Source organism: Tachypleus tridentatus, chromosome 4 (assembly GCF_004210375.1).
Source record: "Tachypleus tridentatus isolate NWPU-2018 chromosome 4, ASM421037v1, whole genome shotgun sequence".
Taxonomy (NCBI): domain Eukaryota; kingdom Metazoa; phylum Arthropoda; class Merostomata; order Xiphosura; family Limulidae; genus Tachypleus; species Tachypleus tridentatus.
In genome coordinates this window covers 102,635,489-102,661,398 of record NC_134828.1, presented here as the reverse complement: position 1 = coordinate 102,661,398, position 25,910 = coordinate 102,635,489, and the positions used below count along the sequence as shown (strand labels likewise).

Genomic DNA, 25,910 nt, shown 5'->3' with positions numbered 1-25,910 from the left:
GAAGTGTTGTTTTATTTGGTTGATTTCATCGTTAATTTTATCAGATGAACATAGTTTTGTGGCTGTGTTCATTTGGTTTCTTAATATGTTGAGTTTTTGGTTTGTTTCACGTACTGAGTCCCAGGGAATGTATAATCGAGTCTAGGTGATTTTTCTGTGAATTTCTGTTTTGAATTGTATATCAATTCTAGTGATTTTGAGGTTAAGAAATGCTATTTGGTTAGTTTTTTCCCCTTCACAGGTGAACTTAATGTTGGGGTGAATCGAGTTAACGTGATGGAAAAAACTAAATGTGTTCTATAGATGTGAATATAGCAATTGTACCATCAACATACCTGTACCAGTATAGTGATCCGTGTGAGGCTGATTTGATCGCTTGTGATTCAATCTGTGTCATAAAAATATTGGCTAGAACTGGTGACACGGGATTCCCCATACTCAGGCCATTTATTTGTAGGTAGTTTTGGTTATTGAACATAACTAACTTTATGTGAATAAACACAACATTACCATAAAATACTTCCAAATATTAAGTAGGGAAACAAATATAAACAAAGGCAAAATCAAAGAACACCATACTTATACAGCAACTAAAACCAAAATATAAAGGAACACCTTTATACTTATGCTAATCAATAATCTAACATCCACCTGCAACGCCCTCTACAGTACCGTACCCGTCGATACTCTCGTTCCTAAGACATGTATCCGTCAACGGTCACATTCAAACTCTCTTAACCTGAAAATGTTTATTGTATTTCCTTACTGCTACATTAAGTTGTAATGCCTTTTCCATTGGAAAAATAAACACGCCTGGTATAATCTTTAAAAGCTGATGAGCTTGAGAATGGCAGACATAAACCTCAAACGTTAAACTTCAGTCTCGAATCATAACACAACCTAAACACTAATACCTTGTGTTGCTGTCTCGAGATGATCCAAACAATAACTGAAATCAGAAACATAAAATATGCATTAAATAAAAAAGTTAATAAAATTAAGCGTGTAAAAAGCTTAATCTCACAGGAATTATTGTTTTATCTTAGCGCAACAGATACATGTGTGTGTGTTGACATACATGTATAAGTATATACATATATTTACTAACTGTTTTCACGGGAAAGAAAAAATAATAAATGGAAAGGGAAAAACGTGTGATATTCCAATATAAAAGTATGATATTCCAATGTAAAAATATGATATTTCAATGTAAAAATATGATATCGCAATGTAAAAATATGATATTTCAATGTAAAAATATGATATTGCAATGTAAAAATATGATATTGCAATGTAAAAATATGATATTCCAATGTAAAAATATGATATTTTAATGTAAAAGTATGATATTGCAATGTAGAAATATGATATTTCAATGTAAAAGTATGATATTCCAGTGTTTTCTTATTCACATCTTGCGGATGTTTTGGCTTTATATATATATATATATATGTAATATCAATTTCAATTAATTAATGAACTCTCACAACAAATCTGGTTATCCTGTTTTCTGCTTGTGTGGATTATATAACAGAAAAATCTTTAGGCTAAAGATACAGACCTGAGATTTTCGATAAAAGTCACGTAGAATGCAAATGTTTTTTTCTTTTCACACATTTTTTTCTAATTTGCTAATTTCTAATTACAAGTAAGAGATGTGTAAAAATAACATTTTAAGATATATATATTTTTTTCTCCCATAAGGCACTGCTCACTAGGCCTATCGTTCAGTAGCCGCCCAGGGGCACAGCGGTATACCTGCGGACTCATACTGCTAGATTACGGGTTTCGATATCCGTGGTGGATAAAGCACACATAGCCCATTGTGTAGCTTTCTGCTTATCGTTCAACACTAGAATTCGTCAGCTGGGTTGAACAATAAGAAACAAAAAGTTATCTGGACCGTTAATTGTACATTTATTTTACATGTACAAAAAAGGAGACAAATGTGAACGTAAGAATCAACCACATAAAGAATATGATACAAAAAAAAAAGTTATATAAGTTATATAAAACTAGGAAGTTAAACAAAAAACTATTCAGTAAAACGTTTCCCATTTTTATATATTAGTGTTGCTGCTTCATACAGTTACAATAATATGTTATACTAAACTACCAGGTAGTGAAAACAAAATGGCTGGTTTAATTCTTATAAACAACTGTTACCTCTAATAGTCTTATGATTTCAACGGTTATCTTCATATGAACAGAGTAAACAGAAACAGGAACATTATTTATCTTTGTGTGTAGCATCTCGATATGACTTTAACCTGTCTTTTTATTCCGAGTAGAGTCGAAGACAAGTATAATATTATGTGTAGCATAGTCTATATGTGACTTTAACCCTTCTGTTAATATAAATATAAACGGTCATTATTTATCTTTATGTGAAGCATCCCGATATGACTTTAACGTTTACCTTTATGTGAAGAGAATCGTGACCATTATTTCTACGTGATTCTTGCATCCCTACCTGTATCCCATCCTTTTCTTTGTGTATCAACGTAGGACTTCTCAACATGTAACCTTCTTGTACAGTTTCAACCTTCTATTTCTGTAGGACGAACGTCTACAAAGGTTTTATCTATACGATCACGGATTTCCTCTGTAATTCCTATGACATGATATCACTTTTCAGTGACTAAGTAAGTACCTTTCAGGCTGCATGATTTTCTGATTCGATAAGTTGCGTGGTTATGATATATCACATAAACATAGTACCTGTAATGTGGTAATAATGTGTCAGAAGAGATAAAAAGAATATGAGTAGTTCAGAACTTCATGATTAGGTTATCTCTGAATCCGTTTGTACGATTCTAGACTGTTTGTTTAACTAAGATAATCTGTATCATACCTGTGAACGTTTCTATCAATATGTATACGACACACCTTTGTTCACTTCACTTTTCCTGAATTTTATGCAACTCGACGAAACAGTCTCAATCGGCTCTTGTTTTAAGTAATTTTAGGCTTAAGAGCTTTAAAAATTCCAAATTATATCATAAAATTACCAAGCTGGACAAATATTGTACTCAAATTAATATATGATCTATTCAATCAAAATGTCCAATTGACATTATATGTTTGTTTTCTTAGATTTTATACAGAACTTCACTTGGACTATCTGTGCTAGCCATCCGTAATTTTGAAGTGAGAGACTAGAGGTAAGACAATTAGTAAATAATAGTAATAACCAGCTCTTGGGTGCTTTTCTGAGACCGAATAGTTGGATGTAAGTGTCATTCTTTTGATGCACTCTCTTTCCAAAAGTGTAGAACGCGTTTCTTGTGTGAGCTCCACAATTCGACACGCTAACCATCAAGCAACGCTCTGCAACTTAACAGATCTTCATGTGATGTAACGCTCTGCAACTTAACAGATCTTCATGTGATGTAACGCTCTGCAACTTAACAGATCTTCATGTGATGCAACGCTCTGCAACTTAACAGATCTTCATGTGATGTAACGCTCTGCAACTTAACAGATCTTCATGTGATGTAACGCTCTGCAACTTAACAGATCTTCATGTGATGTTTCTCTCGGTTCTTTTCTTGGTTCTCTACATTGTTAATTCTGTCATATTTTAGATGGTTTCCTCCCATCTTGATGTAGATCTTCCACGTTTTTCTTCTTCCTCTAGATGATGCATTCAAGATTCTTCTTGGTATAAAAATATGTACAAAACAGCTCAACTCTCTATGAAATGCAAGCCACAAAATCACTTTTCTGGATCATATTTCAGTAAATATTAATTTATTAATAACTTGTTTTCTAAAACAGGGAGTTTGGAACGTATAAATTATTCTTCCACCTTCATTCTTCAACAAACGACAAAATATGACATCTGAATCTTTAAACTGAGTCCTAACTTTTTGTTCTTTACCATCATAACAAGTTTGTTAAAATTAATTTTCTGTATTTTTAGTCTTTTCCTTATTGTTGGTTACAATTGGTTGTGTTGATAAGTGATCCCAAACACTGGAACGACTCCACCTGTTCAGAAGCTTATTTAGTCACTGGCTGTCAACTACCATATTTTTGTTTTATTTAGGTTCGGAAATAACCCTATCTCTACCCCAAACCTCAAAAGTTCTCAACATTCATTCAAGATCCTATACGTTGTTTGCAAATAAATGGTAGTACCATCTGCATAGATAAAGCTCATAACATGTTAAGATTACATAATACCCTTTATATATATCATAGCTTCATTCAAATTATTTACCGGATAAATAAATAAAGAGTAATTATTTTACATCAATAATAAAAATCTCGCACCTAGGAAAGTGATAAATCTTACAAAAATAAGCAAATGATTGAGATTCTTTATCCCATCTTCACACGAATATCAAAATTCCAGTCATTATGATGGCACCTCCAAAGCTACATCCCTCAGTCAAACCAGTGCAGAGATAGAGTCTCCATTTGTAGAACAATTCGTCATCTACAGTAACAGAAAACCACTATTCTAATTTCAAATGAATGGCGTCTTTATTGTTTATACCGTATAAAGAATCCTGGAGGTAATGAAGCTTCAGTAAACTCTTCCTAGAACGAGAACTGGAACAATAAGAGGTTCTCTCCAGATTATCAACTACAACCAGACCAGATACACTAGGCTTCAGCAGGTCTTTACCAAACTCAAAAGGTGGGAGTTCAGTATTTTCTCGTCTGACCAATTCTGTGGGACATCGCTTTATATCTTCAAACGAGTACGTGACAGGGGAGAAACGTTTTGTTACATATGCTTTTTAATAAGAGATTCTAATCAGGAGCCATCTTGAAAAAAACGTTAAAGTGACATTTTGTGTTGTTTTTCATAACCCAGTTCTAGTGTGCTACGTCTTGTGTTGTGCTCTTACTGTGTTATGTTTTAGATTTTATCATCACCATTTTTTTCGCATATCGTTTGTCTTTTATTTATTTACAAATAAGGTTCATTTTGCGAAACACAGTATAAGAATGAGGTTCATTTTGCGAAACACAGTATAAGAACGAGGTTCATTTTCTCAATCATTTTTAGACAAAGACGGGTGTAAGTTTACGTTACCATAACACTCCAAAAAAGTAAGCAGCGCGGAGCATTAACTTCATTCATTGCGTTCACATCAACTGAACAGGAATATCTGTTAATGTTATATATCAACATTTACTAATTCTTAGAAGTTTCTCCTAAACATGAACTCTGTTTGTATTTAATTACGAAGCCTCTAAACATTTTTCCTGTCGTACAAGGAACTCGTATGAAGTACTTGTTTTTGCGCATACGAAATTATGAGCCCACCCTTCAACACTGTGATTCAAGATGTATGTTCTTCAGACTTGTGGTTTCAGTTCAGCACGTATACTCTTAATGATAAAAGCGTAAGGTGATGTATAACAAAATGCAGTTTATCACTGTGGCCTTGAGTACTCCAGAACAGATAATGTTGGTTGTTTGACGTCAGGATGAATCAGGGAAATTTACAGAAATCGTGGCAAGACTACAGCGTCACAGTTACCCAGACATTAATTCTGAAAAGTTTAGAACTGAGACTATTGGTGAAGTTAATCCTACTTACAAATAAATAATTCGCTGAGATGCTCGCCATTACAGATTCTGTGTACATTTTATGCCAAAACACTATTAGAAACACCTCTACTATACGTCATATTAAAACAAAAATATACATTTCTTATATAAACGCTCAATAAAGCTTTTTATTTTCATTAGTAAGGGTTAAGGTTAAAACATGTTGATCAGATGAAGCACTTTATTTCAAAGAAAATTTTAACTTTTGATACAAGAATTATTTGCAATTTAACTTTCGATACTAATTCCATTAGTTCAGGACCAGCATGGCCAGGCAGTTAGGGCACTCGACTCGCAATCTGAGGGTCGCGGATTATAATCCTCGTCACATCAAACGTATTCGCCTTTTTAGCTGTGAGGGCGTTATAATGTTACGGTCAATCCCATTAAATGCTAGTAAAAGAGCAGCCAAATAGTTGGCTTTGGGTGGTGATGAATAGCTGCCTTCCTTCTAGTCTAACGCTGCTAAATTAGGGATGACTAGCACAGATAGTCCTCGTGTAGCTTTGCACAAAGTTCACAAACAATCCATCAGTCCTGATTTTTTATTTTTTTTTGCCGCTAAACTTGTTTAAACACTGAAATTCTCGGTACGAATGAGAGTTATAATGTGAAGTATGGAGTTATTTAGAGTTGGAATTACTATCGATGACTGAGTGCCTTATAATGTTCTGCAGTGTGCATACTTGAGTATTATTGGTAGCGAATATATGGTATTAATGTAACAATACTTTTTAGTAGACTGACTTTATGGTTAATTCTACATTGCAGAACAGGTCCGGCATGGCCAGGTGATAAAGGCACTCGACTCATAATCTGAGGGTCGCGGGTTCGAATCCCTCTCACACCAAACATGCTCGACCTTTCCGGCGTGGGAGCATTATGATGTGACAGTCAATCCCAATATTCGTTGGGGGCGAATGGTGGTGACTAGCTGCCTTCCCTGTAGTCTTACACTGAAAAATTAGAGGCGGATAGCGCAGATAGCTCTCGTGTAGCTTTGCGAGAACTTCAAAACAAACCAAACATCGTAGAAACTGCATTCCTTATATAGTTTGAGAGGCACCACACAACCGACCATTATATATATATATCCGATATAAATAAAATAATAATTAGGGGCGTGTCCTTTTCATTGTACTTCAATGATCTGCAACATTAAGTCTTCAAAATTATTACTGTATATGGTATATATTACTGTATATACCTCCCCCACGTGAAGTGTAATGTTAGTTATTAATGATGCTTAATTATAATGTTTAAAGTTAGCAGTAACCAGAACATCATCATATTTCAAGTGGTTTTGGTTTAACTTTACCAAATACGGAAGGACAGTTTATTTGTTTGTATTTTTAATTTCGCGTGAAGCTACTAGAGGGCTATATATACTAGCAGTGTAGTGTAAGATAAGAAGGAAGGAAAGTAGCCATCACCACGAACCGCCCACTCTTAGAGTACACTTTTACCAACGAATAGTGGGACTGACATTCACATATAACGCCCCCACAGCTGAAAAGACGAATATGTTTGATGTGACGAGGATTTGAACCCGTGACCCTCTGATAACGATTCGAATGTTCTAATCACCTGGAAACGCAACAGACAACGAATTTAGTCAATATTTATGGAACGTATATTTAATTTCAATATCATATATCTAGCTCAAAAATAAAGACACGTTTCATCACTCATCAGCGAAGTTTTGATCTAGAATTAACCGAAGTAAGCGTTTAAACTCATTTCTATAATTCGGAGACAATACTGAAACTGAATAATATGATTTCTAACGTTCGTGTTCCAAAGTGTTGGAAGGTTTAAAGACGATCGTTGACAAATGCCAAAAAAATAGAAGATGCGAAAAGTTATTCGAAGATCAAAACGTTGAAAGTAATACAGTCAATATACAGTCCCGTTGTTTAAGAGTCCACAGTTTTAAGGTTTTGAAGAATTTAATTATGCACATGCTTTTAAACAGGAATATAGCTAGTATATAAGATCTAACGTACCAATACTAAGAAACGGTAGAAACGTCACGTTAAGTTTTGTTGCTAAACCTTTCGAAACTTCGGTTTTACTAGAATTTCAGTTTCTACGGGACGAAAGCAAGTCAGAATTCTAGTGTAATTTCTAGGGACGTTTTTAAAATTCGCAGTATATTTCAGTTGTCAGATTTATCGTAAGCGATAATTATTTTTCTTTAATGTTCAAAATGTTTTGTGGGATAGTTTTGTAAAAGAATGGAATGGTAGCGCGTGACCAGTCGTCACGGAGTCATAATTCTCTACGTAAACGTTTTCTCAAGAAAATGGGCTTGGCATGGCCAGGTGATTAAGGCATTCGACTCGCAGTTTGAGGGTCGCAGGTTCGAAACCCCGTCACACCAAACATGCTCACCCATTCAGCCGTGAAGGCGTTATAACGTGACGGCCAATTCCACTATTCGTTGATAAAAGAGTAGCCAAAGAGTTGGCGGTGGGTGGTGTTGACTAGCTGCCTTCCCTCTAGTCTTACACTGCTAAATTAGGGACGACTAGCGCAGATAGCCCTCGTGTAGCTTTACACAAAATTCAAAACAAACAAACAGTATGCTCTACGTCGAACACTTTATAAACATAACATTAAAATGTATGTTTATCCACCCCACCCTTGCTCCTCACAGTGTGGAAAAACAAATCTTGTGTTTACAATCGAGAAATAGGAAAAGGAAACCTAAACAGTCATAGTCTCGTCTTTTCATAATTTTATACAACTGTTGCCCTGTACTTAGCCTACCTCATTATAAGATAACTTGGAATAAGGTGTTATAAAGACAACCTAATACCATTTATTTTCTTGCATGTTTTATATTTATATGTTTTAGTTAAGATTTAACATTTAAAAAATGCAAAATCTCTTTGCTCTGTTTGTTTATTTGAAGTTAAGCACAAAGCTACACAAAAGGTCAACCGTACTCTTCTCACAACGGTTTATAGTGTTGTAGATCTACAGACATACCGCTGTGCAACCAAAGGGCTTTCATTAATATGACATAAAGCTAGTTTAAATATACACATAAATTACTTGGCCTCATTTTGTATAGACAAAGTATTCAATTAATTACCGATTCCGACTTTTAATGGATCGGTTTTCAAATTTCTTTTCCTTTTGACTCAGCGATCAATCTACGGACTTAAAAACGCTAAAATACGTGGTTCGATTCTCCACGAAGGACAGCCCCTCGTGTGGTTTTTTGCTAAAAAGCAAACATTTTTTGTTTTGTTTTTTATTTCGAGCAAAATCACGTGAAGTATCTTTGTGCTAGCCATTCTTAATTTAGCAGTATAAGACTAGATGGAAGGCAGCTAATCATCAGCATCCCCCGCCAACTCTTGGTCTACTCTTTTACGAACGAATAATGGGATTGATCGTCACCTTTATAACACTCCCACGCCTGAAAAGGTAAGCATATTTGGTGTAACGGGGATTCGAACCTGTAACACTCCGATTGCGAGTGAGTACCTTAACCACCTGGCCATGCTGGGCCAAGTTCAAGTGTTTATCTTCAAAGTCAGTCTGTCCTTCACAGCGAGGTGAGTTTTAGAACGTCAGTTACATAAACAGTTATAGCGTTGTTGTTATGACACTTGCCATTTAGTTTAGAAACTTGAGTGTTACAAATTAACACAAGAGGTACCAGGTACTTTGACTCTTTCAACGTGTTATTTCAGCACCTAGCTGATGATCAATTGTCTATAAAAAACATTTATATGCACTAGCTTAAGAATCAGGAGATTTATTTTAAGACTTTCCCGCTAAAACCCATCTCGCACCGGTTTATGTCATGGTAAAAAAACAAAATAAAAAAGAAACAAAAAAACGAATCGTTTCTGATATACACGATTCAAAGTTGTCTTTCTAACGAACAGCTGTCCTAGAACGCACTCCTTTCACTCGTTACTTCTGAGATTCTCTTAAGTGTAAGTAATAATATGTAGTGATTCATACGTACCAAACTTTTAATACCATAGGAGGTTTAGGATACATTAAAGTATAACGCTGTATGGCTTCATAATTACCGAAATAATATTATATTGTGGGGTCACATTTACAAGAGTCGCGTCATATTAATGTAAAATGCCAGTTAAGCACAGGATGACCCAAATGAGTTAGAAAATCCAAACAACATGCTTGATTTATTGCCCTCTAACTGTATATAAAAAAGAATACATCAAAAAACTTTTTGAAAGCAATTAACAAAAGTTTTTTGTTTCTTTTTTGTAAGAGCTCATGTAGAATAAGTTATTTATTTGGTGGTGAAATATTGTGGCCTAACCAGTGATGACGAGAATTGTTTGTTTGTTTTTGAATTTCGCACAAAGCTACTCGAGGGCTATCTGTACTAGCCGTCCCTAATTTAGCAGTGTAAGACTAGAGGGAAGGCAGCTAGTCATCACCACCCACCGCCAACTCTTGGGCTACTCTTTTACCAACGAATAGTGGAATTGACCATCACATTATAACGCCCCCACGGCTGAAAGGGCGAGCATGTTTGGCGCGATCGGGATGCGAACCCGCGACCCTCAGATTACGAGTCGCACGCCTTAACACGCTTGGCCATGCCGGGCCAATGACGAGAAAACCCACTTGTAGAGAAAAATATATATTTAAAAATGTTTGTTTTTCTAATTTCACGCAAAGCTACACGAGAGCTATCTGCGCTAGCTGTCCCTAGTATTGCAGTGTAAGACTAGAGGGAAGACAGCTATTCATCACCCACCGCCAACTCTTAGACTACTCTTTTACCAACGAATAGTGGGATTGGCCATAACATTATAACGCTTACCCAACTGAAAGGGCGAGCAGGTTTGGTGCGACCGGGATTAGAACCCGCGACCCTCGGCTTACGAGTTGAACGCCTTAACCCATCTGGCCATGCCGAGCCTAACGATGAAGTAACTGTTAGATTACATACGTGAGTATTTACATTGCATTCAGTGTTTTCTATTAAAAGCTACATTTCTGCTTATATTAAACAGGTATTTTAAAACTGTTAACACGTGGATGTTTTACAAAGAAGCAAGTTCGAGTCTTCGCCGAGTAGAACGACTTACAATTCTTCTCGCCTTGACTTTTGTGGTCTGCGGTAATGCAGCAGTTCAGCACTTAAAAGAGACAAGTATAAAACGTATCTTCTCATGTCTGATGAGAGAATTTTAAATATTATCCAGTACTTTGATAAACAGTGTTAGAATATTCTAGGTATTTTTGGTATGTAGTTATCCTAGCGTATAGCTTTCGACTAACGTAATGTTTACAAAATATATTAACTTGTAGTAAGACATTCATTACACGAAGTCGAATCAACAATAAAACAAGCCAGCGACGAAGTCTTAAAAAATAAATTCTTATATAAAAAAATATGAAAGAGTTTGGCAAGATTTCTTGATCCTTAAAATGCATGACATATTGTGGTAATGTAAGAGTCCTACAACTTGGCATTGATAAACAGTTTGGTAACAAAACGTCGTGAAGGAAAGAAAAACAGACAGCACTTAAAATAAGTTTTTTGAAACGCCTGTATATTGTGAGTACAAACAAATGAGCTGTGTTGGAAAAAAAACAGTATAATATTACAATATGTCCAAAGTGAAATAACTGTAACTGATATAGCTTAAAATGCACTTGGAAGAGAAATGACGCGATATATTATTATAATTCTTACGAGTTGCTTAACTTCGTGAAGGTTTGAGGAACATTATAATTGGCAGTTTTCAAAAATGTTTTGTTTTTGTTTTGTGTGGATTGAAATATAATTCCGCAATACTTAAAAGCGTTAAGTGAAAACATGAATGAAACACGACTTAGACTAAAAGTGTAGAGATGCCTACTGAAAAGATGCCATCATTTTATTTGAAGAAGTGTTGAAATTATCATAAGTCGAATGTTGCTATATGTTTGCAAACAGTGTGATGGTGTATATATATTTCCTTCCATAATTAGTATTGACTTCATTTGGGTAATTTGGTTCTAAGATTTCATGCATGTGTTTTGCTTGTTACTAAAATCTTTCCAGTAAGCTGAAGACATAGACAGACACTGCTCGTTTTGTTTGATTCTAGTGAAAGTTGCATATATACAACAATGATTTTCGTTCGAAGCTTCTGGAGGGCAATCTATGACATCAGGCTCTAATACTGAAGTGATATATTGAAGTAAAATAATGTAATTAGCGTCGATCATCTTCAACTCTTGGAATGCTCTTTACCAATGAAGAGTCGAAATGGCTATTGGCTGTCCAATAGAAACTCGTGCCAGCTGGAGACTATGTCCGCAATCTATGATTTGGTAAGCTTATTTCACTGGGTGGCAATGCTACTTGTGCAAATCTTTATGAGTTAGGAGTTTTTCCCTTTTTTATGCTAGTTGAAGTAGTTAATTATTTAAGGATTGTGGGACACCGCAATAGGACCCTGGTATAATTTGAAAGCAGGTTATTTCAGTATTCTTGCTTCCGTATTCCGCTTATGCACCTACGTTCTTTCTTTGCTTGGTATTTGTCCAGTGCGTTTGTTAAATTTACATGTTCTTTTATGCAAACTGTTAACTGCCGAGTGTTGGAACCAATATAACCTAGAAATAGTTTCGACAAATATACCACTTTTTACCTGAAAACAAAACAAAACAAACAATAATGTACATACAGGCTTTAAAACACACATCGCTTCCACTTGAGAACACACTCAATGATACAAGTTGTATAATTGATTTCAAATCAGAATAGCTTGTTTCCAGTATCTGTCAGCAATAAGGAATTATTATGGTTACATTTCAGTTACGATGTAAAAATTACTGTTTTTGTTTAGCTAACTTTGAATTACTTGATTTATAAAGTCCATTGTGGAAACTGTTTGTTGTTGTTTCTCACTGATATGCACATTTCAAACCTGTGTTAAGAAATGAGAGCTGAGTTAATGTAGTGAAGTAAAGAATAATTTGAAATCCTCATGGCTGGCTGCTGCTTCAATCATGAGTAGTTTACTATAAAAACTACGTCATGTGTTTAACCATAGGTGTTTCTTAATATCAATGACATGCTGTAAGCCTAGTCGTTTAGGGGTTTACGGTGTAATTCAAATACAAGTCAACTGGTAAAAGATACATCGTTTATAACTATTAATAACACATATTTCAGAATTTAATTCAAACAGATTTGTTAAAGTAGAAAAACCGTGAGATATGACGTTAGTAAGATAATTTATGCAAAAAATAAAAATAAAATAAAAAACAATAACTTCAGATTATGATAGTCATGTACATTACCCTGAATATAAGGTGTAGCAGCTACTCTGTTTAACTCACTACTTTTTGTAAATATAAATATATCAGCTCATTACATAAAATTCGGCAAAACCAATACATTAGCAAGTAAATCTAAACCTTAAAAAAAACAAGACAGGATACTTTAAGGGTAAGGGGTGGAACTAATGATATCGTATTTCAGCTTAGGATCAATTTCACTTCCAACTAAGGCGCCTTTCGAGTATTTTAGTCTTCCGGGGACGATGTTATTGGAATTCATTACTCCAGTGTGAAAAGAAGGTAGAAAGGAAAGAAATGCGTGAAGTATACGGGGTCATTGGCAGTGAACTAACAGAATGGTCGGATTATTTCAGGAATGATGTAAAAAAATGAATTTATTATAAGTGAAACAAAGATTTATGGGTATGTTACAACCAGTGGCACAGCGGAAATATTTGCGGACTCACAACGTTAGAAGCCGGGTTTCGATGCCCGTGGTTGGCAGAGTTCAGACAGACCGTTGTGTACCTTTGTACTTAATTACCAACAAAACTTGTTTCAAGAACATTTTGTTTTTGAATAAATTTTACTAAAGAAGTAATTGTAATTGTTATGAGGCAGGCTTCAGAGATATTTTAATATTCTGAGGATTTGATAATTACGAATTTACCTTTCTTTATAAAACTTGCGTTGTTGCGTTTAGTCGTTTTAAATAATTTTGTAAGGCACTGTTTCCGAGTTTCGTATAGCAGGCTGTTTATGAACTGTTGCACTGTAATCACAAACTGTGTGCCGTATCTGTGTATTATATGCTTACGGTTTACGAGCGGATTATTATTTTCAGGATATTAAAAAGGAAAATTGATTAGATCAAAATACTATACAGCTCACCTATTGGCCAATGTTTATTTACGTAAACCGTGGTTTTAAGATGACATAGTTATTATTTTTCATCAGAATATTTAATATTTATAAATATGAAATAATTTATAGTTACTTAGTGACTTTAAAGGCTGGTAATATACCTATATATCAAAACTACATGAGCTGAGATATTTAATAACTTTTGAATACAATTTTGTTTCTTTTCAATCTCGCTCAAAACTACACGAGTGCTATCTGCCCTATCACCACCCACCGTCAACTCTTGGGCTACTTTTTACCAACTAATAGTGGAATTGACCGTTACATTATAACGCTTCCACGCCTGAAAGGGCGAGCATGTTTGGTGTGACGGGGATTCGAACCCACGACCCTCAGATTACGAGTCGAGTGCCTTAACGATCTGGACATGGCTGGCTGTATAATTTTGGGTGAAGTTAGTAAATGCTATAAATGCAAGTAAAAAAAAGTATATTAAATATTACTCGTATTTTATATTATTTTTAACAAGCCCCCAGGTGCCACAGTGGTCTGCGGACTTATACTGCTAGGAACCGGGATTCAGTATTCATGGCAGAGCACAGACAACTCTTTTTGTAGCTTTGTGCTTAATAACAAACAAACTTTTAATAAATTTAATTGTTCGTTTTTAAAGCTTAGCAGTCGATCAACTAAATACATCTCCGTGATATGTTGTTCTCAGTTTTTTTTAGTTGAAGGATATTTCTCGCTGTTACAGAAGTAAGTCTTTGGATTTACAACGCTAAAATCAGGGGTTCGATTTTCCACGGTGGACACAGCAGATAGCCCATTGTGGCTTTGCAATGAGAAAAACACACAAACACACTCAACAAGGATATCCTCACAGTCTGCCAAAACCATTGCAAGGTAGGCTTCACTTTGCAAATAATGCAGATGATCGTACGTGTTGATTGCCTATTACTCTATGATACCCTTCTTCTAAGTCTGATGAATTGCTAAATTTTCCATCTGATTAAAGCTGTGATGTAACTCAGCAATGATTGTCCTGCAGTCCCATAGTTGTGTCCTTGTGTTCACTCAAATACTTGATGGAGTTTATCATTGGGATATCCAAATTCAAGATCAGGCATTCTCCAGGCTATTCAGGATATCAAACATTCAAAGCAGTTATCTGCCTGCAATACTTTAGGAAATTATAAATAAAAAAATATACTGCACCCTTCAATACCGGGATAGCATCTGTTTTATGTTATTAACTCTGCATTCATGTTCGTGGCTAGAAGTTTACCTTCATGAACTCTCAGCTACCATCTGATTAAGATGTCCTAGGCATCACGAGTAGTATAGTAGGCATGCTCAGGGACTCCAACTGTCGTGCATCTAATTAATCAGTGTTTCAGGGTGGCATAACAGGGAGTTGCTGTTAGCAACTCGTCCATCAGTTCTGTGTAACACCAGATACCTTCGTGATCCATGGTTGTCTGGAAGTACACCTCTCAGTTCAGAGAAGCTACCTACTGCCAAATGGTTTACCACCTTCATTGTTTAATACCTACCTCCACTATAAATTCTGTGATTCTTCCAGTATATTCTCACCATCATCAAACGGCTTCAACCAGAGTTGAAGTAGGGTTATTCTAACTTGTAAAGATAAGAGTGTCTTATATCAACTGCATTACTTGACCTCAGACTTATCAGATGCCACAACACCTTCACAATCCTCAGTCGTCTATGCTTCTGTCACACCGATATCAATTCTCAGAGGAAGTGTGTGAATGAATATTATGTGTGCACCAGACATTAGCACCTCTTCTTCCTGAGCTATCAGGAATGGAAGTCCTGACTCTTTACAACATTGGCGAAGTCCAATGTTTAGGAGAGTTCTGCTCTTGGACCCAAACACCTGTATCATACATCAGACTCTTCCTCTTGATTGTAAATCCTGTGAGATGTGGGAACTGCCATTTTTATTATATAGAAGTAGTTTTACATTTAAACATAAGAATATGAGTAAGGGGAGGTAAATATGGTCGCAGAATACAATAATGGTATCTCTTGTAATCACAATAACAAAATCTTCTCCTTCGTACTACGTTGTCGTATTCTCAAATTGAACTGACCTTCTCAAGAATGACAAGACAAGTTAGCAGAATGATGGGAGATTTAAGCAAGATATTTATAGTTGAGTAGTTCTGAATTACTCTAAAACTGACTTTGTGTTTGAAAAGGAAATACAGTTATAAGACACAGTGCAAGACATAATGAAGAATGTTTATTGCATATAAAAAAGTACAGTGTGTGTTCTTTCTTTAGATTCTCTACAATACCTTTGACTGCACTCGATAAATATTTCTATCAGACTGAATAAACTAAACCTTACATCACTCAGATAACTTATTAATGTCAGATTGGCCCAGAGTGAGCAGTAGTATTCGTGCAGTTGTTCATTCTTATTCAGATTAATGGCAGGTAATAATATCGAGGTGCCACGTGTTTTACCATTAGAGGAAATTGTTGTCTACAGTCAAACACGAGGCACAGTTTTAAAGTCCTAGCCTTCATGGAAAGACTAGATTTTATCTAAAGAGAGCGACAAAGAACAAAATCAGATTGACGACTATCTTGAATATGCATTATGTAAAAACCACACGTACCAGAATAACTAACAAATTTCGAAAATTTTTGTTTGAGTTAAGCATAAATCAACACAATAGGCTATCTGTTCTATTCACACGGGGTATAGAAACTTGGTTTCTAGGGCTGTAAGTCTTCAAACATATCGCTGTGCCACTGGGTGGTAGCTTTCGAGCAATAACATAATAAGACAAGAAAATAAAAAAAATAGATAGCATGCCTACCTACAACTATATAGGCCTATGGCTGCACCAAATGATACGAGTAAGAGGTAAATAAAAGTTCTGTATTTCTAGCAACCAGAGAAGATTATACCCGGAAAATTGAGACACCTTAAATATCAATTAGAGCACACAGGCAGTTTAGAAAGACATGACATTTCTTAAATATTGGTTTAAAACACCCAATAGTTGACTCTTAGAGGCAACTAAAGTCGAGAAAAATACAGTAATTATTAAAATTTTGAAATTTTAGAACAAGAGTTGGCAGGTTTGATATTAAGAACATCACAGCTTTCCCTTCCTTCTCAGTTCATCTCTGGAAACCATGAACATGCAAATAAATTAATCAGTTAGCTTATTATGCGCAGCTACCATGACTAACTAAAGTATATTTTGAAAATATATTAAACTACAATAATACATGATCTAAATGCAAAAACTTTCAAATATTAAAATAAGTACTATGGTATAACTTGTCTCTAATAAAACTACAAAACAAAATTCAAATTGAAACACTTTAAGTTGATCAAAACTATAAAACAGAGTTTACATGAAACATTAATTGTCCACAGACTTACCGCTAAGGGGGACATTTTAATAAAAGAACATCCACCTACTATGAACGAACTCCCAACTACAAACAATAATACAACATCGTTACAGAAAAGTTTGTTCTGAATAACTTATATAATTCTGCTAAAAACAATAATATTGTAACAATTATTGAGTTTCTATTGTGTCATCGTCTTTTATTAAACCTCCACAACATATTATTTAATTATTGAACGTTGGTAATACACAAAGCAGCCATGAATACCTAACTTGAGATTATTTTATACGAAATTATAAAGCCACTCCACACTAATCAATTGAGGAGTGCCTAGCATTTGGCAAGGATATTGTTTTCAAATGAAGGTGATAACAGTGCTATAAAATGAACAGAAGAGCTGATGGCCAAATACTACATAAAGAAAATTAGAACCAAACGTTTCCATACATTAACGGTTAAAGACTCTGTACTGGTATCATTGTATATTCAGGTGGAATTGATTATTCTTAGAGAAATGGGATAGGTCCTTTAAACAACAGGCGATTGGTCAATTTGTATATTACAGAGTAATAGATATGTACCTGAATATCTAAATCTATGAAAGCAGAATAAATATATTAGAAAGAAAACTCAGAAAAAACACGGTGTGTATACTTGCTCGGAAGATGGACAGCCGGCTTAACTGGATCGGAACTGCATAAACCAGACCACTTAAATTCAAGGTTCTTTATTTCACAAGTAACGTCGTATTTACCCACAGTAACTAGTTATTCTCATCCCAAAATAGGGGAGGCCGTAACCTCGAGATACTACCTAACCTAACATTGAAGAGCACTGCTGTCAACATTCATCTACAACATACAGCATTATACCCCTCCCTCCCATGAGCAAACCAAACGTGATCTCAATGGAATGACAAGGAATAAACGCAGCTGGAACGAAACAAGCTTAACGACCTTCCTGAAAATAGCACAGAACAGAAATAACTGATAAATTAATTACACTATTTATGAATATAAGGCGATAGAAAATTTGTGGTATGTTTATACACCAGTAGAGCAGAAGAGATGAACAAAACGTAATACTGCTTTCAATCCGAAACCCTATACATAGTGACGCAGGTAAAAGAATCACTCATTACAACTAAAAGATGTAACACGAGAATCTCGTCATTTTTTCAAATGTATTCGAAGAACTGTAGCAAAGAAAAAAGGTGCAAATATCATACGTGCAAGAATATCAGTGACTTCAGACAAAGACGTTTATCTCCAAACGAGTCAAGGCCCGGCGTGGTCAAGTGGATTAAGGCGTTCGCTTCGTAATCTGAAGGTCGCAGGTTTGAATCCCCGTCGCATCAAACATGCTCGCCCTTTCAGCCGTGGGGGCGTTATAATGTGACGGTCAATCCCACTATTCGTTTGTTAAGAGTAGCCCAAGAGTTGGCGGTGGGTAGCGATGACTAGCTGCCTTCCCTCTGGTCTCCCTCTTCTAAATTATGGACGGCTAGTGCAGATAGCCCTCTAGTAGCTTTGCGCGAAATTTAAAAACAAACAAACAAACCAAACAGGTCTGGTCAACACCCAAAAAGAAAAGCTCCTCCCCTCTAACACGGAATTGGTCAAAACCGATTTATAGACGACTTGTTATTTATTTATACAAAATGTTTTATGTGTTTAAAACAGAAAAAAAAATATTCTCAGTTGCTTTTAAGATGATACGTAAATTCTGTATTTGTAGTCATTGAAAATTAGTGCTTTCAAGGTTCAATTACTATATCAATAGTAACTCGTTTTTTACATTTTACTATACACTGAACCTTTCAGTGCACATGCTTAAAGTATACAGCGTGCAACGTTCGGTCCTCAAAAGAATCAATTGCGCACCAGGTGTGATTCGAATAAACGAACTGAAGTGCACTCTGTGTTAAATGATATTTGTTACGAGACACACTCAGCTAACACTAAACTACACCCTTGTGCAAATTAATTGAAACAAATGGTCATTTTACAATATTTTCAGCATGGCGGCCGGTGTAGACTCGCTGGACCCTCTGATTTTTTTTAATAGTCATTTTTTCACACAGACGGCGTCATTAGCTGTGTTTTGCAGTACGGTCGATTTATTTTTGGGATATATGACGAAAGTTTGAGGAATATTACGTCATTCAAAATTACATTAGAAGGGCAAGGAGACCAGTCAAGAAACAACTTCTTACCAACTCAATGAAGAAAAAATGGTATCAATGGGGTCTGAAATACAAGAACTGGATGCAAGAACAATGAAAGAAGGTGTTATTCAGTGACAAGACTCATTTCTTCGTACAGGGTCAAAGAAGTCTGCATGTTCGCAGATCTCCAGGTGAGAAACTTCGAGAATCTTACATCAATCAGTTCGTAAAACATCCCTTGAAGAAGATGTTTTGGGGCTTTTTCAGCTACTATGGCGTCAGAGGCTTACATATCGTAAAAGGTATGATGCGAGGACCACAGTACATCGAAGTTTTGCAGAGAAGTCGTTCCAGAATTAAATAAGAGATTTCCAGATGGATCTGGCATTTTTCAGCAAGATATGGCTCCGTGCCACACATCGAAACTTGTGAAGAATTTTATGACTACAACGCGAATAAAGGTGCTGGACTGGCCTGAAAACTCTCCGGACTTAAATACTATTGAAAATCTTTAGGCGATTTGTAAAGAAAGACTTCGGGGAAAAGTCTGTACTACGAAAGATAAGCTAATTGAGGCCATAATTGAGGTGTGGTACCACGATCCAAAAATTAGTAAAGATTGCAGTCAACTCGTGGACTCGATGCCAACTCGTGAACTTAATGATCTTCTGAAAAATAAAGGCGGTCATATCATGTAATAATTTGTGAGTAATTTTTGGATTCTTAGAAATAAAACGCAAAAATTAAAAAAAAATCGTAATTTTCGGTCTTGTTTCAATTAATTTGCACAAGGGTGTACATTACTGGAAGACAAAGGAAAGACAGATGTATGCAAAAAGTAAAAGTAAATTGAACTTTGCACATAATAGATATTAAGCAAACCACTAACCAGATGAAAGTTACATGTTAATAATTACTTTGTGCTTTATGCAAATACTGGGACAACAATCAAAAAATGCAATGGTTTTTTGGTCATAAAGTTTCAACAAACTAACGACTAACAGACAAGCCTGATGTTGGTATCAGCTAGAAAGACGCCACTTTCATTAAATAATGGTTTGAAACTGCGTGTGTGGGTTTTCTTTTAGCAAAGCCACATCGGGCTATCTGCTGAGCCCACCAAGCGGAATCGAGTCCCTGATTTTAACGTTGTAAATCCATAGACTTACCGCTGTTCTAGAGGAGGGAGATTTGAAACAGCTAAAATATACAAAAAAATATATACGTGCATTTTGATACTTCAGGATGTTACGGTTTAACAAGCCAGTGCATTTTGATACTTCAGGATATTACGGTTTAACAAGCCAGTGCATTTTGATACTTCAGGATATTACGGTTTAACAAGCCAGTGCATTTTGATACTTCAGAATATTACGGTTTAACAAGCCAGTGCATTTTGATACTTCAGGATATTACGGTTTAACAAGCCATTAATACATTGATATTATTTGACGTTAAGTGTTTACGGTAGATAATGTGCTCAATAGAGCCGCAAATGTGGGTATTATATATCGTTCGAATAAAGAGTAATTCTTTCTTACAGTGACCGGAATAGATTTGATTTTATGAGTTATCGGTATATACGTGGTGTACTTTTTTTTTTTTTTTTTGTATAGTTGGCTGAACTATCAGGATGCAGTTGATAAGTGTTGATGCTTCTAAGCTCTTATGAGTGAAAACACAGATTAATCTTGCACGTGCTCCCCACTGGCAAGTCTCAAGACTTATCAACACTCGTGGTTGGCACGTCAGAGATAGAACAGTGTATACTTCTTACTTAACAACGAACAAACAAAGCATACAGTAATATATTTTTGGAGAACGGATATTTGTCCATTAGAATCGCCCCTAACAGAACCAATATTTTCTAACGGTCAGCTCTGCTTAGGGTGAAGTCATTCGATCGATTAAAGATTTATGTCCTTGAAAGTTCGGATTATGAAAATGTTTGTAAGAAAGTTTTGTGTGAATTCTGTATTTCTTAGTTTAGACCGTCGTTAAATGTTTATAAGTTATTTACCACAATATCCCTGCCATACCCAGTGCCGAAGAGACCTTTTGTCAGTTCTGTAGCTTATCAGGTCGTCTGGGTTACGACAAACATAAAATCAGTTTAGGCGCTATTTATATTATCTGTTGAAAGAGAAACCACTGTAACGGTTTGAAGCAGGTTAAATAAGTGAAGTGTACTTATTATCAGTATTGTTTAAATAATTTATCAAGGATTACTAACACAATATTAATTATCTTTAACACCAACTGTTTATTATTATTGTTATTTTGCTTGAATTAACTTTACTATCATCCAGAAAAACTAGCGAAACAGCGCTAAATACGTGAGGTTTATTACTGGGTTCAAACAGTGTTACCATGACAATGGTCTTACAGAACTGGATAACATACTGCTTAGTTTGCAGAATTGTGACGTTAAATCTTGGGTTCGTTATAAGTATTAAAAGAAATTATGTTACAGGTTACTAAGATTTTTTTTTTTTTTCGTTATCAAGAAGAAAGATAAAACATTAGACTCCAGGAAGTAAGCGGGTGCCGGGTAGGTTACCAATATCCACCTCTTTTGAACTGGTTTTGAATATTAAGTTTGTTATGTCAATTATGATAGAGAAAATACTGCAGTTTCGCATACGTAAACTTTAAAAAACCCATATCTGATATACTTAAGACCAATTACGTTATCGTTATGGCGTGAAAAAGTATTATAGCTTATGAAAAAAACGTGAACATATATATATATATATGAGTATTTTTTTATAGTAAAAGCAGGCGTAAAACCACTTTACCATTTATCGTGTTGGGAATACAAATATGTTATAAGAGGTTTACTTTGTGCATGTTCTATGAACAAGAATACATTCATTCCGGTGAAATAAAGCGGGAAAAAATATGTTTTCCTTTGTACTACTTCACATTTATTAATATATTAAAGACATTTGCTTGTTATAGCGTAAACTGAACTGAACATAAGACTGTCTGCGTTGTTTCGCCGCGAAACGGCGCGAAACGGTTTACAAACAGCTGCTTACATCATAGATCAATCTACGCCCCGCCTAAAAAAAACAAACGGCCCAGCATGGCCAGGTGGTTAAACCCTCGACTCGTAATCCGAGGGTCGCGAGTTCGAATCCCCGTCACACCAAACATGCTCGCCCTTTCAGCCGTGGAGGCGTTATAATGTTATGGTCAATCTGACTATTCGTTGGTAAAACAGTAGCCCAAGAGTTAACGGTGGGTGGTGATGATTAGCTGCTTTCCCTCTAGTCTTACACTGCTAAATTAGTGACGGCTAGCGCAGATAGCCCTCGTGTAGCTTTGCGTGAAATTCACACCAAATTGTGTAGTTTGAACAATCTTGTGCAAGTTCTTGGGAATAAGCAGCATTTGTGTTTTTGCTACTTTTATCATATTCAGTCACAAGGCATAACACATGGTGTAAAACTTCCTACTTCAACATTATTTAACTTCCAAACGTAACACCAATGCTACTGACTAACTGACAGATTTCTATAAGTTTTAACACGCACGATAAATCTTTTAGAATCAGTTACTTTAGTTATGTTTCAACATTTCACTCCGTATACGTCCCTTCGAAAAAATAAAAGGAGCCCAGTGGTACAGCGGTATGTCTGTGAACTGATACCACTACCAACCGGGTTTCAATGCCCTTTGTGTAACTTTGCGCTTATTAACAAACCACAACTGTTAAAAATAGTTTTAATGCAACTGTATTTCAAAGCCGAAACAACTACATATTCCTTTCGTTATTCGACGTTTAAAAATAGATAATGGTAACATAAACAACAAAGACAGGTTATGGTAACATAAACAACAAAGATAGGATAATGGTAACATAAACAACAAAGATAGGTTATGGTAACATAAACAACAAAGATAGGTTATGGTAGCATAAACAACAAAGATAGGTTATGGTAACATAAACAACAAAGATAGGTAATGATAACATAAACAACAAAGATAGGTAATGGTGATATAAACAACAAAGATAGGTTATGGTAACATAAACAACAAAGATAGATAATGGTGACATAAACATGAGGGTAGGTTATGGTAACATAAACAGCTGAGGTTTCTTCAAATGTTCGCGCAAAACTATTCACGGGATGCGTACCATGGATCATTCGGCCACACCATGCCTTTCTCTAATTCCTCCACAACAATAGTAAGACTACTGCATAAATACGAAATATGTTTTTATATTAACTGTGAGGCACAAAAGCTTATATCAGTGTGATTGTTCTACGTTCTCAGACTTACACTTTTATGTCTGCATAAAACAGCCTTCGATAACCCAATGATGAGTTTGTGGGTACATAAGGCTAAAATTTAGGATCTGTTCCCTGCGTTGGATTTATTAACAAACAAACTGCGTGAACGAAGAAATGCTGGACAAGTTTCTTTGCATTGTTTTCGCGTTTCAATTGATATTTTTTTATGATACAGTCATTATTTGTGAAATGCTTCTTGTTGCATATAACTCTACACATAACTCTACATATAACTCTACACATAACTCTACATAGGTGATAGTTTAGAGGAAATGCGGCGGGTCAACGCCACACACCACCAACTCTTAGGCTCGAACGTATCGGTAAAATGTGAGATTAAACGCCACATTATAACACCCTCATGACTGAAAGGGTAAGTATGTTCAATGGCAGAGTTCGAACCCGCGCCCCTCAGATTGCGAGTCCAGCTATCCGGCCATGCCAGGTCTTGCAGAATTGGAGAAATAAAAATATTTGCGTGTGTCACAAATATTTTATTTTTTATGGCCATAGTTTCGTCCTTAAAGGCATCGAAACAGCAACTGTAATAAATGGTTTCCACAAGTTGTGAACTTACTTTTTGTCATTTTAAGACTATTCGTCCCACTTATTGAACAAACACCTGGAACTGTTCCCTTAAGTTTTTCTATATTTACTTTAGTGTCGGAATTGATTGAACATAATCATGTCCAGCCACTTAAAAAGATAATTCCGTATCAGTCACATAAAAAACATACCAAACATACCATAACAAATTGTTCTTATCATTTTTGTATTGGTGTTTACCTTGGGTGAATTTCAATGCTGGTCGAACACGAAATAAAATATTTAAAAGACAAAAATGACTAATGGATTTAAAAATGGGGAAAAATATATGGAACATATAAAATAAATATATGCATGAGGTTATCTTTGCATCAAACAAAAGTGGTAGCGACAAACTTCATTGACGTTTAGTTACACATACACACGTATATGTTTAAGATACGTGGTTTTTCTTCTGAATATATATATTTTTAAAAAAATATCTCAAGCTAGTTAATATATTTTCATCTTTGATTCGTAGTGTATTTAAATTTCATTGGATGATAAAATGAAAAAGGGAAGGAAGTTTTCATACTGGCAAAGCATAATCATATTTTCATAAGTCTAATATTATAATTTTTAAACACTAGAGGGTCAAATAGGAACTGTGCTGCGTTATTTGAATTTGAAAACTCGACTGAGATTCCAGTTGCTTGAAAAATTGGTAAGCTACTTCTTAACGGCACTGAAAACGATTCTTATTAGAGGCACAACAACTATGAAAATAAAATCAGTTTGAATACCTTTGTAGTAAGTGGACGACCAGTGTCTTCATCTTCAGCTTTTATTCTCTTGAGATGAATCTCTGCAGAGTCAATCACGATGAAAGCCAAATGGGACTCTGTAAACTAAGGACCATACTAATGCAAAAAAAAAACCCTCGGTTTCTTTGTTTCGCGATCATGTCACCACGTGACTGACTAGTCGCTCTCTCATGGAATTCTCTGCCTGGGACATACTGATTTGTTCGCTCTGCTAACCCAAGGATGCCCATACATATACATGGGCGGAGGGAATGATACCAAATACGAAAAACCGAGAAAGAGACAAAGACACGAGATCGCGTGATGAAACGAGAGACTTTAAATGGGCCACTATTTTCATGTCAAAACAACGTATTAGCAAACTGCACAAAAACTTCCAAATCACTAAAGATGGTTGAAAAGCGTCTCAAATATACTGAAATATATCTTTATATCAAAAAGGTGTATAATGGACATGGGCCCGACATGGCCACGTCGGTTAAGGCGTTCGACTCTTAATATGAGGATCGCGGGTTCGAATCTCCGTCACACCAAACATGCTCGCCCTTTCAGCCGTGAGAGCGTTATTATATTACGATCAATCCCACTATTCATTGGTAAAAGAGTAGCCCAAGTGTTGGCGGTAGATGGTGATGACTAGCTGCCTTCCCTCTTGTCTTACACTGCTAAATTAGGGACGGCTAGCGCAGATAGCCCTCGTGTAGCTTTGCGCGAAATAAAAACAAACAAACGATATAATGACCGTGGAAATGTACAAATTCATGAAAACTGGTGTTCAAAGAAATTATGATTTACGATGGAAGTTTAAATGTGTTTCAAAGGTGGAACAACTTGGATAGAGGTTGCAAGGAAACAAATAAATGCGCTATCTTAATAAATGTAACTGGGTGAATTTGACATTCGGATAAACAGAGGATTATGGACATCAATTGGAAATGATACACATAACATACTAGTTTAAGAAATGGTCACCT

At 35.6% G+C, this 25,910-nt stretch overlaps 1 long non-coding RNA gene across 1 annotated transcript in view; it reads right to left on the bottom strand.

Moving 5' to 3' along the window:
• The window catches only part of LOC143248391 (uncharacterized), a 44,165-nt gene extending 19,153 nt beyond the window's left edge, over positions 1-25,012 (bottom strand). Inside the window, exon 1 of the long non-coding RNA XR_013026960.1 lies at positions 24,916-25,012. This is a non-coding gene — a long non-coding RNA (uncharacterized LOC143248391). The remainder of the gene's footprint in view (positions 1-24,915) is intronic.
• Between the last annotated feature and the right edge of the window lie 898 nt (positions 25,013-25,910).